This window comes from Arachis duranensis, chromosome 3, assembly GCF_000817695.3.
Source record: "Arachis duranensis cultivar V14167 chromosome 3, aradu.V14167.gnm2.J7QH, whole genome shotgun sequence".
Taxonomy (NCBI): Eukaryota; Viridiplantae; Streptophyta; class Magnoliopsida; order Fabales; family Fabaceae; genus Arachis; species Arachis duranensis.
Genome location: NC_029774.3, coordinates 55,096,585 through 55,115,546, shown reverse-complemented (window position 1 = coordinate 55,115,546; position 18,962 = coordinate 55,096,585).

Below are 18,962 nucleotides of genomic sequence, written 5' to 3'. Positions count from 1 at the left end.
AAGCAACAAAATCAATAAAGGAAGCTTGAAGATCACATGTGGAGTTTAAGTTCCAGTTTAAGCTTAAACTGGAACTTAAACGTTGGATACTCCTGGAGGTGGTATAACTCAAGCACGTTTAAGCTTCAGTTTAAGGTTAAACTGAAGCTTAAACGTGGAAATGGAAGAAGGCAACCACGGAGTGTGAAATGTCGAACACGTTTAAGCTTCAGTTTAAGGTTAAACTGAAGCTTAAACGTGGAAATGAAGAAAGCAACCCTGGAGGAGAATTTTGGTCGAACACGTTTAAGCTCCAGTTTATGGTTAAACTGGAGCTTAAACGTGGAAATGCTCCTTTGGTGCCTTTCTTATTCTGGCGTTTAACTTCCAGTTTAAGGTTAAACTGGAGGTTAAACGTGGAAATGCTCCCTGGTGCAATTCTAATTCTGGCTTTTAACTTCCAGTTTAAGGTTAAACTGGAGGTTAAACGTGGAAATGCTCCCTGGTGCAATTCTCATTCTGGCGTTTAACTTCCAGTTTAAGGTTAAACTGGAGGTTAAACGCCACTTTCAGCTTTTCCTCAGCTCTCATGATTTTGGCGTTTAAGCTCCGGTTTAAGCTTAAACCGGAGCTTAAACGCCACTGATAGTTCCCAGCATTATATGGCTTGGCAGTTTAAGTTCCAGTTTAAGCTTAAACTGGAACTTAAACTCCACATGTGATATTCAAGCTTCCTTTATTGATTTTGTTGCTTCCTTGCCTAGCCTCTTCTTCCCTGAAATCATCCAAACAACTGCATCAAAGTCTTGCAAAATTTCATGAGAAATCTTCCATTCATAGCATTCAAGTAATATAACTAAAAACTCATGGAATTTGCATCAAAATCATACTGTTTGGATGGTTCATTGCTTTGTTATTCATTTAACCATTCTTGGTTACTTTAAGCTCAAGAAAATGCATAAAACAACTAAAACTAACAGAAAAATGCTAGTGAAACTAGCCTAAGATGCCTTGGCATCAAACAACTTAAAGAAGAAGCCCTACGTCAACGAGAGGCCGAGAAGGACCTACAAAGGGAAATAAGGCATCGCCGGGAATTAGAGAACAAACTCCTAAAACTTGAAGCCGATATCAAGACTAAAGCCAGCCGATCCATTCCCGAAGATAGCTCCCACAAGGAGCAAGACCCATTCACCAAGTAGATCATGAAGACGAAAATCCCAAAGGACTTTAAACTCCCAGACATGACCTTATACGACGGCACTATAGATCCTGGCCATCATCTCAGCAACTTCAGAAGCAGAATGTATCTCACCGACGCCTCAGATGCAGTTCGTTGCAAAGCCTTTCCAACTACTTTAACAAAAACAGCAATTAGATGGTTCGGTAACCTCCCTTCTAGGTCCATCTCAAGTTTCGACGACATGGCTAAGAAATTCCTGGCCAGATTCTCCATCCAAAAGGACAAAGCTAAACATGCTCTGAGCTTATTGGGAATCAGACAAGGAGAACGGAAAACCCTGTGCAACTACATGGAAAGATTCAACAAGACATGCATGGATATACAGAACCTGCCAACAGAAGCTGCTATTATGGGCCTCATTAATGGCTTACGAGAAGGGCCCTTTAGTCAATCTATATCAAAGAAATACCCCACATCTCTGAACGAGGTGCAGGAACGAGCGGAAAAGTACATCAACATGGAGGAAAACTCCCGATTAGGAAAGATCTCGAAGGCCAGATTCACCCCCCGGGATAAAGACAAAGATTCCAGAAAGAAGGAAGATCGACATGGAGAAAAAATCAAAAAATACCACAATTACACCCCTCTTCGGGTATCTCTTGTGGATGTATACAGAGAGGTTTGCAACACGGAAAAAATACCACCAGCTCGGCCATTCAAAGGCAAAAAAGGAGGGAGAAACCGGGCCGAATATTGTGAATACCATCGGATCCGCGGGCACTCCACCAATGAGTGTTTCGACTTAAAAAATGTCATAGAAAAGCTCGTACGAAAAGGAAAGCTAGATCGATATCTGGCCACCCATGATTATGAACAAAGAAAAAGAAGAAGAGCAGAAGATGTCGGACCAACCGCGCGATCATCTCGAACGCCAGAAAGACATATCCACATGATACACAGTAGATTTGTCGGGGGAGGAATCTCCAAATCATCTCGCAAAAGACATCTCAAAGACGTATACCACGTCGCAGGAAAGGAGGAAGCACCCGACATCCCGGCGATCACTTTTACAAAGGAAGACGCATCCGGTATCGCATCAGGGCATGACGATCCCATGGTCATCACTATTATATTGGCAAATGTAAATCTTCACCGCACGTTGATAGACCAGGGGAGTTTCGCCGATATCTTATTCAAAACTGCTTTCGACAAACTCGGCTTGGAAGAAAAAGAACTCAGAGCATATCCAGACAGCTTGTTCGGGCTAGGAGATACTCCAGTTCAACCAATGGGATACATCTCCCTCCACACAACTTTTGGAAAAGGAAGTCAGTCAAGAACACTCAAAATAGATTACATCGTAGTCGACGTAAGTTCAGCCTACAATGCCCTAGTAGGTCGGACAACGTTAAATCAGCTCGGCGCAATAGTCTCGACCCCGCATCTATGCATGAAGTTCCCAACTGCAGGAGGAATAGCTACGATAAAAGCAGATCAGAAGATGACGCACCGTTGTTACAACGAAAGTCTAAACCTCAGAGGCAGAGGAGAAGAATTCCGCACAATTGAGCTCAGAAGAATTCAGAGGCGGGAAGAGCTCCGCCCACAACCTGAAGGTGAAATAGAGAAAATCCAAATCGGGGATACCCCGGACCAAATGACCAATATCGGCACACTCCTAAACAGAGACATAAAAGAATCACTCATACAGTTTCTACGAGACAACGCTGACCTCTTTGCGTGGAAGGCCGCAGACATGCCAGGCATAGATCCCAAGCTAATGTGCCACAAGCTAGCAGTCTACCCAGGATCTCGGCCGGTACAACAAAGGCGTAGAAAGCTAGGACCAGAACACTCTCAAGCTGTGGAAGAATAGGTACAAGCTCTACTGGAGGCAGGTTTCATAAGAAAATTCAAATACCGGCTATGGCTTGCTAATGTCGTATTGGTAAAAAAGTCAAACGGGAAGTGGAGAATGTGCACTGACTATACCGATCTCAACAAAGCCTGCCCAAAAGATCCTTATCCACTCCCAAGCATCGACGCACTGGTAGATGCCTCCTCTGGATATAAATACCTCTCCTTCATGGATGCATACTCGGGATATAACCAAATCCCAATGTACCCACCCGACCAAGAAAAAACCTCATTCTTAACCCCAAAGGCAAATTACTGCTACATTGTTATGCCCTTCGGTCTTAAAAATACGGGAGCCACTTACCAAAAATTAATGAACAAGGTTTTTTCGGATCACATCAGAAAGGTCATGGAAGTCTACGTGGACGACATGGTAGTAAAGACGCAAAATGAAGAGATGTTATTATCCGACCTGACATAAGTATTCAACACTATAAGACGACACGACATGCGACTCAATCCCGCAAAATGCACCTTTAAAGTAGAAGCTAGTAAATTCTTGGGTTTTATGATCACACAGAGAGGAATCAAAGCAAACCCAGATAAGTGCAGGGCCATACTCGACATGAAAAGTCCGACTTGTGTCAAAGAGGTACAACAACTCAATGGGAGGTTAGCATCCTTGTCCAGATTCCTGGCCGGATCAGCAATAAGATCTCTCCCCTTCTACACCACTCTAAGGAAGGGAAAGGAGTTTGAATGGAGAGCGGAATGCGAGCAAGCCTTTCAAGACTTCAAAAGATTCCTGGGATAGCCACCTATACTAACTTGGCCATGGGAAGGAGAACCACTCATATTGTACCTCACGGTAGGAAATCGGGCAATAGCCTCAGCACTGGTCCAAGAAGACAACAGCGGGCAACAGCCCATATACTTTATCAGCAAAGCATTACAAGGATCCAAGCTAAACTACTAGAAAATAGAAAAGTTCACTTACGCTCTCATACTAACATCACGACGACTTCGCCCATACTTCCAGGCTCACACCATTAGAGTTCGGACCAACCAGCCCATAAAAGAGATCTTACAAAAAACAGACTTGGCAGGCAGAATCTTGCAATGGGCAATCGAGTTGTCCGAATTCGATCTTCAATACGAAGCTCGGACGGCCATCAAATCTCAATATCTGGCCGACTTCATTGCGGAATTCACGGACACACCGAAAATCCCCACAGAATGGAATCTCTATGTGTATGGTTCCTCAAATAAAATGGGAAGTGGCGCGGGTGTAATAATTGAAAGTGATTAGGGAACCCAAATCGAACTCTCCCTCAAATTCGGGTTCCCTGCCTCAAACAATCAAGCGGAATATGAGGCACTACTAGCTGGTTTGAAGCTGGCTAGAGAGGTTGGAGCTCAAAAACTTATCATCTCCAGCGACTCACAGGTAGTTACCTCACAAATAGCAGGAAGCTACCAAGCCAAAGATCCCACTATGAAAAAGTACTTGGACAAAACTAAGGAACAGCTCAGACAATTTGGAGAATATGAGATTCGTCACATACCCCGAGAACAGAATGCCCGGGCCGATGCACTCTCAAAACTAGCCAGCACCAAACCAGGGGGCAACAATAGAAGCTTTATCCAAGAAATTCTACAGAATCCATCAATCTCAGAAGAAGAAAAAGTACTAGCCATAACAGGTCGCGATCAGGGATGGATGACTCCCAAAATTAACTACCTCAGAACAGAAGCTCTCCCCACAGATGAAAAAGAGGCAAAGAGGTTAAAATGGGAAGCACAATACTATACCATCATAAATAATACTCTATACAAAAGAGGAATTTCAATACCACTGTTAAAGTACGTGCCGACTTCCAACACAAAAGACGTCCTAGAAGAAGTACACAGTGGCATTTGTGGCAATCACCTCAGAGTAAGGCACTCGCCAAAAAGGTACTTCGGGCAGGATTTTATTGGCCAACCTCACAAAAAGAAGCTGTAGAATTTGTAAAGACATGTTCATCATGTCAGAAACATGCCAACTTCCACATCGCCTCACCAGAGGAACTCATCAGCGTGACCTCACCATGGCCGTTCGCAAAATGGAGACTCGACCTTCTCGGACCTTTTCCTCAAGAATCGGGACAAGTCAAATTTCTCATAGTGGGAATAGACTACTTCACAAAGTGGATTGAGGCAGAACCCCTAGCTAACGCCACTGCTCAAAGAAGTCGAAAATTCCTATATAGAAACATCGTTACAAGGTTTGGGGTTCCATACTCCATCACCACAGACAATGGTACTCAGTTCACAGATGCAGGCTTCAGAAAGCTAGCAGCCAACTTGAATATAAGACAGCAATTCACCTCTGTCGAACATCCCCAAGCCAACGGACAAGTTGAAGCTCCCAACAAAGTCATACTAGCTGGGCTGAAGCGGAGGTTACATGATACAAAGGGAGCCTGGGCCGAGGAGCTACCACAGGTTTTATGGGCATATCAAACCACACCACATTCCACCACAAAGGAATCACCTTTCCGATTAGCATATGGAATGGAGGCAATGATCCCAGTAGAGATTGAAGAAAGGTCGCCTAGAGTGATCCACAATAGCGAAGAAGCTAACTCCCAACTTCAAAGGGAAGAGCTCGACCTACTTCCGAAAATCCGAGAAAGAGCTCGGATAAGGGAAGAGGCATTAAAATGATGAATGGCTTCCAGATACAATCAAAAGGTAATACAGCGAGCTTTTGCTGAGGACGACCTCATTCTAATCCAAAACAACATTGGAACAACTTGACCTGGAGAAGGAAAGCTGACAGCAAACTAGAAAGGACCATACCGAGTCATAGAAGTGCTGGAAAAAGGCTACTACAGGCTTTCCGAACTCAATGGGAGAGAGCTTCCTAGGTCATGGCACGCCTGCAACCTAAGAAGGTACTATAGTTAAGGATGATAATGGATCTTGGGACAAGGCGCACTCTTTTTCCTGAAAAGGTTTTTTAATGAGGCGCCAAGACCAAGACCTACAAATCACCTGACTTAGGAAATTAACCCCCGCATATATATATTTGCATTTTCTTTTAATAATATCTATTCAGATTTTCTACAAATACTCAAGCTGCATTATTCCGAAACACATCGCCCGATTATAAAGCTACAGATCGACAGAAAGTGAAAACCAAATTCACTGCGCGATCACGATAAAGACCATAAATGAAAACCAAATTCATTAAAAGGTTGACCAAACGAGGGTTAAAACCCGAACTCTACGAAATCGGAAAAAATGAAAACGAAATAATGCAAGAAGTTAGAGAAAGTGATCCAAAGAAAGGACCTGACGAGGTCCTAATAAAATGGATTGCTATAAAATAACTTGAAGACTAGCCGGCATAAAGAAGTCAGACCAGCCACAATGACTCAAGTTATAAGTAAAGCCCTAGAAAGAGGTCTGGCCAACCCTATAAAAGAGGATTACTATAACTTAGAAGAGTCTGACATGATGAAGTCGGACTCCTACGAAAAAGTTACAAAAGGTAATCCCTAAAAGAGACCTAAACAAGGTCCAAGAAAGAGGATTACCAAGTAACTCGACAGGGCCCGACATGATGAAGTCAGCCCAAGATGTAAAGCTATAAAAGGTAATCCCTGAAAGAGACCTGAACAAGGTCCAAGAAAGAGGATTACCAAGTAACTCGACAGGGCCCGACATGATGAAGTCGGCCCAAGATGTAAAGCTACAAAAGGTAATCCCTGAAAGAGACCTGAACAAGGTCCAAGAAAGAGGATTACCAAGTAATTCGACAAGGCCCGACATGATGAAGTCGGCCCAAGATGTAAAGCTGCAAAAGGTAATCCCTGAAACAGACCTGAACAAGATCCAAGAAAGAGGATTACCAAATAACTCGACAAGGCCCGACATGACGAAGTCGGCCCAAGATACAAAGCTACAAAAGGTAATCCCTGAAAGAGACCTGAACAAGGTCCAAGGAAGAGGATTACCAAGTAACTCAACAAGGCCCGACATGATGAAGTCGGCCCAAGATATAAAGTTACAAAAAGGTAATCCCTGAAAAAGACCTGAACAAGGTCCAAGAAAGAGGATTACCAAGTAACTCGACAGGATCCGACATGATAAAGCTACCCCTAGAAGTGACCTAAGTAAAGTCCAAAAAGGAGGGCTACAAACAAACAACTCGGACAAAAACCAAGTTGAAGAAATCGGCAAACTCAGTATTACAATTCCTAACGAAAACCTGAACAAAAGTTTAAGATTGTTGAAAGCAGAATCAGGCAAAGAAATCAAGCCGATCATCCCAATACTCTCAAAGACTATGAAGACACCAAGACAAGCGCAAACAGATATGATGTAAAAATAGAAGGTCATAATAATAGCCAGCGTCAGAGGCCAACAAATGCAGCCCACAAAGTCAGAAAACTATTTTGTTTACCAAAATAAAGTTGCTAAAACCAGCAACTAAAAAGGTGTCAAAAGTCAACAAAATAAGAGTTTAAACGCCCACAAACCGGGCTATCTACACAAAGTAGTTACAGAAATCAATCAAGCACCCGAAGGCTTCTCGGCAGCATCAGCACGTGGTGAAGGAGGGCGAATCTGGAGAGGCACTGTGTCCACTGTCCTGTCATTCCGATTCAGTATCTGGCAATCAAGATTGGCTACGGAGCAAACAGGAGTTGAAGAAGTCGACATGACAGAAGCTTTGGCGACGGACTCATTGGGAGGCTCAACATCATCATCATCAGGGTCCTTGGGAACGATCTTACCATCCTTCACAACATTATCCAAACTGAATAAAGCAAGGTCAGCCTCCGGGGTAATAACCCGAACCTGCTCCTTCAGGTTCTCATAAGCAGTAGTTATGTTGCCCACAAGGTGACCCTAGAGCTCAGAATAATCAACCCGGGCCGACTCTAACTCCGCTCGAAGACGCATCACTTCCTGGTAGGACGTGACATAGCTTTCTTTGAGCTTCAATGCCACATCCTCAGCCAACCGCACAGAGGCCTCCAGGGCAAGAGAGCTGGCCTTCTCCCTTTCCAGCTCCTTCTTCAGTTTAGTCGCCTCCGCTTCAAACTCCTCCTTTAGACCCTTCATCCAATCAAACTCTTGCTTAGCTTCCTCCATAAAGGCTTTGGTAGCATGCAGAGGCAGATTTTGGGCAGTTCGATACAGAGCAGCTCCCATATGAGCCATTTTAACACTACTCCGGGTTATAAAATCTAAGTGATAAAGGAGAGATACATCATCCATAGAGAGGGCACCATAAGGTGCGATCTGCTGGTCCACAAAGCCAATAGGGTCAAAATCCGGGGCATCCAGATTGAAAGGTTCAACAGTTCGAGGTCTTTTAGGAGGAGAGATAGCCGAAGAAGAAACCATAGCAGCAGTAGAAGATTGTGGGGATCCACTAAACGGACCCGAGGTGTAGGGATCATTCTCCTCGGACCAGGAGAACTCGGCACAGACGGCTTCAAAGGAACTTGAGAAGTTCCTTCCCCATCTACACAGGTCGAGGTGTTTTGAGCTACAGTAGCTTTCCTTGCCTTCTTGAAGGCCTTCATTGTATCATTATTCTTGGGCATCTCTGGAAAATGGAAAACAACAATTTATCATACTAGGAAAAAAGGGGGAAAAGAAATAGTATACATCAAGTAATACCCAATATATCTCGGACAAGGGAGGGGTCTCCTAAACATTTTTTGGTATCTAAATGAGGACGTTCCCCCAAAGATCCTCCAAAACCGTCACAAAGGCTTGTTCGACCTCATCAAGCATCTCCCATGTATAACGGGATACTACTACATTCTGCTACCAATGTAAAGGGAAGGATGGCTCCCCATTCGCTTCTAGAAAAAAAGGACGAGCTCCTTTAACAGCTCGAACCTTGAAAAAATAATTCTTGAAGTCCCTAAAAGATTCACCGTACATGGTAAAAACCTTGTGTCCTTGTGCAGATCTAAAAGAAACCCGTGAGGCTTTCTTTTTTGAAGAAATTCCGGGCTTAGTTAAAACAAACAAATAAAGGAAAAGAGTTTGAGAGGGGATAACATTCAGTTCTTGACAAAGAAGTTGAAAATTCTTGATAAAGCCCCAGGAGTTTGGGTGAAGCTGGGACGGAGCTACATTACACGACCACAACAAATCGGTCACAAACGAGGTAAAAGGAAAGGTGAAGTCCAACTAGCTGAAGAAATAGTCATAAGCATAAAAGAAAAGGCGCTCCTCCTGGGTCAGGGCAGGAAAGCAAACCCTCTCCTCGGAGTCAGGTGCCACCAACTCATAATTCTTCTCTTGATCCCTACTCTTACAGAGATGGTGATGCTTTCTAAGCTCCACACAGAATTCAGCATTGATCACAGAAACACACATCAAAACAAGGGAGTCCAGCCAATCGAACATACCCTCAGGAACATTAGAAGACGTCTCTACAATATTTTTGCGAGAAGACATAGCCAACTAGTCCTGCAAACAAGAAAAAGAGAGTGGATTACTAAAAACATCTCGAACGAAACCAAAACAACTCAGCCCGCACAGTCCAAACACGGCACAAACAGCAAAAGAAACCCCAGGACCCACTGCCAGAAGGTCCAGGGGCATCCTTTGGGGGAAATCAGGGAACAAAGAGTCAAGAAAGTGTACAAGGATAAACGCCCCAACAAAATTCGCAGCAAGAACAAAGAAGAACCTTTCCCCCAGAAAGTAACATCCCAAAAATAAAAACAAAACACAAATGAGCCGCCGAAAGAAAAAAGTTCCTTCACAAAGCCATCTCCATCAAAGAAAAGAAATCAACAGAACAAAAGCCATCAAAAGGAGCAAACTTCCTCAAAACAACAAATTTCAGCAAAATAGGAGTAGCATACGAAGCCCTAAAAAGCCAAATCAAGAGAAAACACCCAGAAGCACACACAAGGGCAAAAAGAAGACCAGAAGGCGCGCATCATAGTGATAAAGAGAGCGTGATAATATACAAAGATTCAAGCTTTCCAACATGCAATCAGTCAAAACTTCAAAAACAAATACAGAGCAGCAAAATAGACGACGGAAGAAAAAGAAAACCCAACCTGAAAAAAGGAGAAGAGTGCGGAAGAAGGTTGAAAATGAAGAGGCCAGAAGTTGCCGTTGGAAGCACTCACGATCACCAAAACCACGTTGAGACACCAAGAAACGTAAGTTTTTAGGGAAGGTGAGAAAGAAAAGGGGAGTTACGAAATAGAGAAGAGAAACTATTTTGTGAAAAGTTCAAAAAGAACAAAGAAACGGAGCATTAAAACCAATTAATAAAGGCATTAAAACCCTCGTGAATTCCCGAGGCAATGACGCTAAAAAGCGCGCGCTCTCAGAGGAAACGAAACGTTCTGCATTCAAAAAACTCTACAAGGATAAAATCGACAAAATGCTCGAGTTCGGCTTCACTTGAGAAGATTCGAAGTCTTAAAACTAAGACTCGACCTCCAAATAATGTCCAAGCTCGAGCAGGGGCACTGTTCATACCCTGGGTCAAAGCTGTTCGACCCGGGATGTTCCACAGACAAAGCGACCGACCTTTTCAGGTCAAGATGACCCAACCTCTTCTCAAAGAGCTCGGCCAAATTACAAGAAAGCCTAATAAAAGGGCCCAAACAGAGGAACACATCCCAAAATCCAAAGGCATCCCAAATCCCGTAGAGATAAAGGTGGTTCCCTTGAAGATAAGATGACCTCACTTGAAGATAAGATAAAGATAAGATAAGATAACTAACTTATCTTATCTAAGGAAGGTCTCTCTACACATTTATAAATACACTTGAGCACCCAGGTATAACTCATACTCTGATTCTACTCAATACCTGCTTAATACCCTTGCTAACTTAAGCATCGGAGTCCCTTGCAGGTACCCCCCACCATCCGGGGATGAAGGAATCAGCACCGCCACCAAGCCCAATAAGTCGGACACAACAACTCCGACCATTACAGAAGATCTCATCCGAGATCGACCTATAGTTTCAGGTAGCCCTCGGAACACATACCATATTTGTTGTTGTTTTTCAGATGCAAGTCGTAACCCACCTCAGTGAGTTGCTTTGGATGGTGACAGAAGTGGAGGATCTTGATACTTTTTGGAGTCTTTTGATTTATTTTGTTTATCTCTCACTTTTGTATTTTGTTTTTGGCCTAGAGACTTGTATTTGAGAGAGAACAGTTTGTATAAGCAAATTTTGACTCTCTGGTTTCTATGTGTCTGTATATGGCTAGTTGGCTTAAACTCCACAAGCCATGGCTAGATTCAGTTGATATTATACTATTATCTTTTGTATATCTTATCTATATCTTGTGCTTTAAGTTAGTAGATTTGTTAGTACGTTTTGCACTTTTTTTAAATTCTTTTTTTAAGCTATATCCTTCATTGGCCTTTTATATAATATTAATTTTTTCTATATATTATATGTATGAGCTTAGAACTGTAGTAATCTTTGATTAACCTTTGCTTTACGATGTGAGATAAAGCTTAGGCTAATTAGGGTGTTACACTTGTTGCACTGAAAAGGATGATCCATGTCAAAGAATCTTCGATGGCAATCAAACCACGAATTCTTACCACCATTCGTCGACTAAAATGCCTTTGTATCCTCCATAGAAATGAGACATGCCAGTCTGTCCTGAGTGGACCAACCTGACAACATCTCGTATGAAGGAAAGTCGTTAATGCTCCACATCAATGCAGCACATAGTTGGAATTTTTTCTTCATCGAAATATCATACGTTTCGACACTATGGATCAACAAGTCCTTTAACTCATCCACCAAGTGCTACAAAAAGACATCTATTTTGGCATTTGAATTGCTGGACCAGGCATAATGCAAGTTAAGAACATATACGGGTCTTTCATGTAAATTTCGGGACTCATGTTTTACAGTGTTACGACTATAGGCCAATAAGAGTATGCGTTACCGAAATTGAAATTCGGTGCGAACCTGTCAGAGTACAAAGCTAGTCTAACATTTCTCGGCTCGTTCGCAAATGTAGGATGGACTTGATTGAAATTCTTCCAGGCTTCTCCATGTGATGGGTGTGTCATGATTCTATCATCACTCTTTTTGTTACTATGCTAAGTCAGGTAAGGGGTTGAACTCATTAACGCATATAATCATTTCAGCCTAGGGATCTAGTAGTGCATCCATTTCATTGGAACTCTCTTTAACCGGCATTTACCAATATGTTCTCTCTCGACTTGGAACCTCAGTAATTTACAGAATCTGCATTCAATTAGGTATGTATCCCTGTTGTAATACAGTATACACTCATTCAAACAATAATCAATTTTCAATGAATTTAGACCCAATTTTGAAACTAGCTTCTTTGCTTCATAGTGGTTTCGGGAGATGCCAGAGGTCTCGACAAGTACCAGTTCGTTGCAAAGGGTGGCCCACTTATTAAAAGACTCTTATGTATGATTTTACTCTGACTTAATAGTCATCATTCTAACACATGCAGACAACTATAAATGAACGTAACCCTCAAACAATGGTCTCACAGCAGATTCTAACATATGGTAAAATATCTTTACCTCCGGGTTAGGCTCTTGTTCAGCCTCTTCCAATTTCGTAACACTTGTTGCATCAAACACCATCTCGTTGTATCTCTCTTGATTACATTCCCAATTCATGTCTTCCATGTTTAGTTCTCTTTCCACCCGATCCCTCATTGATCGACAGTCAGACCTATTCAAATTCAAGGCAGACCTGTTAATTCCCTGTTCGTCTATTTCTTCGTACTCCGTCCACATCCAATACCCATCCATGAACTCGTTACGATAAAGGTAAAATGTTATATCACAGTTCCTAGCCACTTAGTCAGCCAACACTTTTCACACGGACACCTAGATACCTCTTCAGACCTAAATAGTTCCATGCTGAATACATGCCCAACAAACGCGTCGACCCCCTCAAAGAATTCAGGTTTTAATCCCCCTGTCTACCGTTATCCCTGTCATACATTCCTATATGGTGACTTTGAATCATATTGAATCACACACCCTAAAATTCGACGAACGAGACAAAATTATTACATTTTTTATAAAATTCGACAGAGCATACCCTATAATTAGAATCTTCTACAAACTAAACAAGTTTTAAAACAAATCACACAAAATTTCGGCAAAACTTTCTTTTAATTAAGAGATATTCATCAAATAAATATAACAATTTTCACAGTGGAAACAGCTGCAAGCATATATTAGAACAAACACAAATTTAATAACATATCAAATCCTAACCGTTTTAGTATGCAACCCCTTATAACTCCCAATTTTTCAGCAAACAAATGTTTCGAGAAGGCACCTCTACACGACCTTCTCCTACTTCTGTCCTAAAATGTTATTCTAGAAAAAGTAAGCAAACATAAAACTCAAACATTTTATTATAGTTAGAGATAGAAAATCTACCTGAAACACAGATGCACAGAATACGAAAGAAGCGAAATCCAATTAATCTCGGAGAAATACCATCGTCCTAATGAAAAAGAAAACTTATTAAACTCACAAGGTGAAACTAATTAATTCAACAAACTACACAAAATCATCCACCAACAATATTGAACACTCTTAATCTCACCCTACTTAACATATATTAACTTAATTATAATTTTTATTTATGTTAAATTAACATAAGAAATAATAATCACAAACTTCATTACCCTATTTTACTCAATAATTTGATAATAAAATAATAACAAAACCCTAGACACACAAAAAATCTGAAAAAACAAAAAATTACAAACCAACCCCTAACCACAAACTTCATTAATATAATTTAATCAATAATTTGGTAAAATACCTATTAAAATGCTAAAGTCACAAAAAAATCTGAAAACCAGTAAAAAAAAAACTATACCAAATCCTAGTCACAAACTTTAATACACTAATTTAATAAATAAATTCATAAACTATTTAACAAAAAAATTCTAAACTCATAAAAATCTTAATAAGATTAAAAAACTATGCCAAAATTACCGTTGATGGTGGCTATAGGATGCTGGAGGCGTGGTGGTACAGTAGTGACAACGACACCGATGGTAGTGGCCACCAAGAACAGCGGCGGTGTTCTCAATGTAACAACCCCATTTTTCGAGTACGCAAGATCTTTTCTGAAGGCACGGATTTCTCTGAAAGATCAGTAACGGGAACACCTCTGCTATATCATCAAGCATCTCAATCCTCATTGTCATTATATTATCTTTAACTCAGGACCTTAGTGGAGATAAGCCCGACAACGCAATTGCAAAGAACTTAGTTTTGAATCGTATCGGTTAGGAGTTTTGATTCTAGTTTTTGTAAATAGTCTCAGTTTGACGAACCGGACTCGATTCATAAGCTAAGAGAGATAATAGGATAATATTATCATTATATTAGTATTAGAAGCTTCTTGAATGATATTATAAGGTTACTTGGTCTGTTTTAGTTGAAAATTAAAAATCGGTTTAACCGGATTCACAGTTTACTGGTGCAGCTTAGCACCAGCACTCTCTGATGACTTTAGCGATGCTAAGGCCTCATTATACATGTTTTATTCTCATAATAAATATGTTACTAGTGTCATTTATGCTAGTATCTCAGAAAATAATTTTTAGAGATGTTTTTATAAGTGTTCTGATACACCTAGTTTTAGTAGTTATACCCTAGAGATATTTTAATATTATTTTAATCCACCTATAAGCCAACCAATCACCACTCACCTTACACCCCCAAAACCTCCAAGGCTGTCTCATTTCTTCATTTTGGCTGAAAATAACAAGAGAGAAAAGAGAGAAACTTTCATGAACACTTAATCTTCAAAGCTTGATTTCTTCTGAACTAAAACTCAAATCAAAATTCCGATTTCACCAAAATGATCCTCTCTTCTTCCTCTACATAACCATATAACATATCAAGGCTGGAAATAAGCTGAGATGGCTGTCTCCCTCCCTCTTCAATTTGGTTTTCAAGGAAAACCATGCAAAATATGTGTTTTCTTGATGTTCTTCCTTAGGAATCATGCTTAACTTGACTTGAGGGCCAAGAAATGTTAATTTACAGCAACTCTAAGGTGATAAATCCCTTCCCAACATGCTGAGTGAGATTTGGTCAGTTGAGAGTTTTTGGATTTAAAGTTGTTCTTGATGTGATTTAGGAGGAAAAAGTACTTAAGGACCATCTAAATGTCTAACCGAATTAGGAGTAGCAAAACCAGGTAGGGTTTGATGAATTTAATCTTGATTGATTGTGTTTGAGTTGTGAAATTATGATATGGTTTGGCTGTGCTTGAAATTGATTGTTTATATGAGTGATTCTTGTTGAAATTTTGGTGAAATTTTGATGAAATCTGATGAAATTCGAGCTATGAACTTGTGTTCTTGTGGCTGTTGGAAAGCAAAACCATAACCCTTAAATTGAGGTTCAATTTGTGTTAAAATCATGTAAAAATATGGGGGTTAGTGGATGCTAATTTATTATGAATTATGTTGTAAAAATCGGTTGCTGAAAAGACTGAAAAACGGGTAAAAACAGAGAAAAAATCTGAAGAATTTACGAAGAACACGAAGAACACTTTGAGTGTGATGACGAACAATGAAGAACACCTTTTTGATCCATAAAAGGGCAAGGAAGTAAATATTTTGGTGTTTGGGGGGTTATTTAGTAATTTTTGAAAGTTAGGATGGTTAAAGTAGAAATATTAAAAGTTACTATTTAATTAAAAATAATATTTTAATAAAAATAATAAAATAATACGGAAAAGGCAGTTTTTTGTAAAAGCTTTAGAAAGACAACTTTAAGTGCAGAATCTCATAATTACCTTCATAAAATACTTAGGGAGTGGTAAGAACATATTAGTGAGGCAAAGATAAAGAAAAGATAAGAAGTTAAATAAAAGATAAAAACCAAAGAAAAAGTTTATAAAGTTTTAATAACAGGAAAACAGACAGAGATTAGTGAACAAACTAGGGCAACATAGTTAGTCCTTGAGTTGTGGCTAGGGTTAGGTATAATATGAAAAGTTAAACAGTTTCAGTATAGACTTAATGAACTTATACTTGGGACAGGCTAACTATTCATACCGAAATTTACATAAGCTTTAAATACATATGTTAAGCAGAAAAATCAGAGCAAAGTAAAGTAAAGAGGTAAAGAGAAAAAGAGTAATATAGATACAAAGAATAGAGTAATCAAAACAGAGTAAAGAGACTAAGTGAAAAGAGTAAGCAGTGCCGAGCAAATCGACTAAGAGAAAAGAGTAATTAGAGCAGAGTAAAGAGACAAAGATAAAAGAGTAACAAAACACACGAACTGATAATGTTAAATACGGGGAGTACCCATGAATTGAATGATCATTGGTCTCGGGGAAAACTATGAACTGTTAACTATTTCGTGTGCGGAAAAAACCCACGAACTGATAATCATTGATTACGGGAATAACCCACGAATTGTTGTATGTTGATCTCGGGTATAACCCACGAACTGAAGATTACTGTATTGTTGAGTATTGATCTCGGGTATAGCCCACGAACTGAGGATCATTGTTTTGTTTGTGAATTGATCTCGGGAAACCCACGAACTGAGGATCATTGTTTTGTTTGTGAATTGATTTCAGGGATGCCCACGAACTGAGGATCACTGTTTCCCCTTGTGCATATATTATGGGGTCGAGCTTTGCGCCGACTGCTGGTAGTCACGAAAGACTGGTATTCTTACCACCGATACGTATACACTAAGGACACAAAGGGAAACCATATCTAGGACTTGTTCCTAGGTAATGTCGGGCTGCAGGGTGTAAACCGACACGTGAGCTCATGGCCTGCATAGGACAGACATGCATCATACTTGGTTGTGCATTTTCTCTGGTATGATTGTTGTATGAATGTATGCTCTGTTTGTTTGTATTCTATTCCTTGTATTTGCGTTTTATTTTCTTGTATTCTTTTGTTTGTGTTCTGCTTTTTTCTTTCTCTATTTTTTCTATTTATCTGTCTTCTGTTTACTGCTTCTCGGTATTCTGCTATTTGTCTGCTAAACAACACGGAATTAATGAACGTAACTAATAACCCCGGCCCTACTAAGAACTCCCCAGTTCTTACCCCTTCTCTCTCTCTTCCCCCTTAGATAGAAGCAAGAGTACCCTTCCGTAGTTCGTTGATGATCGTTCTGCAAAGAGGATTCCGCTCTAGGTAGTCTTTTGAGTCTAGAGTGAACTCCGCTACCTGTTTATATGTATATACTGTGAAACCAGCCAATGTCTGCACCCCGTTTGTACGTGAACTTTAAGCTAAATCCTGTGTACGAGACTCCTGTTGTGTGGCTACTTGATGAGGTATCAGAGAGACGTCATATGGCAATGTATGATCATGCAGAGGAGTAACAGATGATGTTTTACCTTTTGATTACGTTCTACCTGACTTATGTTTTGAAGACTTAGAACGTACCTTCCCTCGCTTTAGTATTTTAGAGGGACTAGGTGAGTATATGGTCTAGGCTAGCCTGGGTGCCAGCTTAAGGACTTCTTGAACAGGTCAGGGCCTCGGATATTGTATGTATATATATGTATATAGTTATTATCTAGTTATATCTAGGGGTGTTCTAACTAAAAGTCTATACCTAAATAAAGGCTGGATCACTGAATGTTATTAACTACTTGTGATGTGTTTATGTGTGGTTGTTTATAACTGTTTTATCTGTTATCAGTTGTGGAATGATTATGAATGATTCCGTCTATTAATCCAGACGTTGTTAAAAAAATACCTCGCAAATTAACTACGTTTTTAACAACGAATCAGGCTCATATGATAAATAATAGGTAATAATTAGGAAGACAAATTGGTAGCGCTCAGTTTCCTATATGATCTAGACATATTGAAAATTGGGTCGTTACACTCAACCTTTCCAGCGGTGACTGACAGCTCCAATGGCAAGAACGTCCAATGGCGGCAGCACTAAAGGTTCCAGCTGTTGACGGCGACACCGACAGTGCCTATTTTGACGAGAGAACACAAGAGGGGAGAGATGGAGAGAGAGAGAGAGAGAGAGAGAGAGAGAGAGAAGAAAGTGAACTCGAACAAGTGAAGGAGGAAGGGTTCGCGTTTGAATTTTAAACCAATCTTACCGTCGAATTTATCGTTGAAATACTCGAACGGTAAATTGGTCAAATGCAGTGTTTTACTAAAGTAATTTACCATCGGCAAATTTCGAAAGTAAAATTGGCGCCAATAAGTCATATTTCGTGCCACTAATCACTGCCGAATTTAGCATCGGAATTCACCAGTAATCGACGCCGCTAAATCTGACAATAACTCCAATAGTTCTCGACGTTTTTTGTAGTGTCTTAAGTTAAGAATATGGTCCTTTTCAAGTGAACATGGTCAAATTTAGGGGTGTTTACTAACAACCTGAATGAAATTGTAATAAATCGGTTTCAAATTTATAAAACTAGCCAAACCCAACCATTTATGAAAAATGATGTGCCAATGCAAGTCTAAACTAGAAAAGGAATCTTTTTCTTCTTCCCCACTATGTCCTTAATCTCTTCTCCAACCTCAGCCATCACAGCACTCCATAATCCAAGGTCATAGAATACAAGAAGTTTTAAATTCAAAATAATTCATAAACATAAAATTACTCCATTGTCAGTCAACTCAAAGGGATCTATGGGCATGTAATTAGATTAAAGGTGATATGAGTCATCTGATCTTAGTTTGAGAATGCTTAAAGAAAGGGTTAAATACTTTTTTCGTCCCTAAGGTTTGGAGGGAAAATCAAATTCGTCCCAGCCCTTTTTTATTATTAAAATTATCCTCAACATTACAAAACGTTATAAAATCATCCTTTTGTCCATAAATAATATTTTTTGAATAATTTTATCCTTAAATAAAAATAAAAAATATTAAAAATAAAATAAACCACCCCACCCCACCC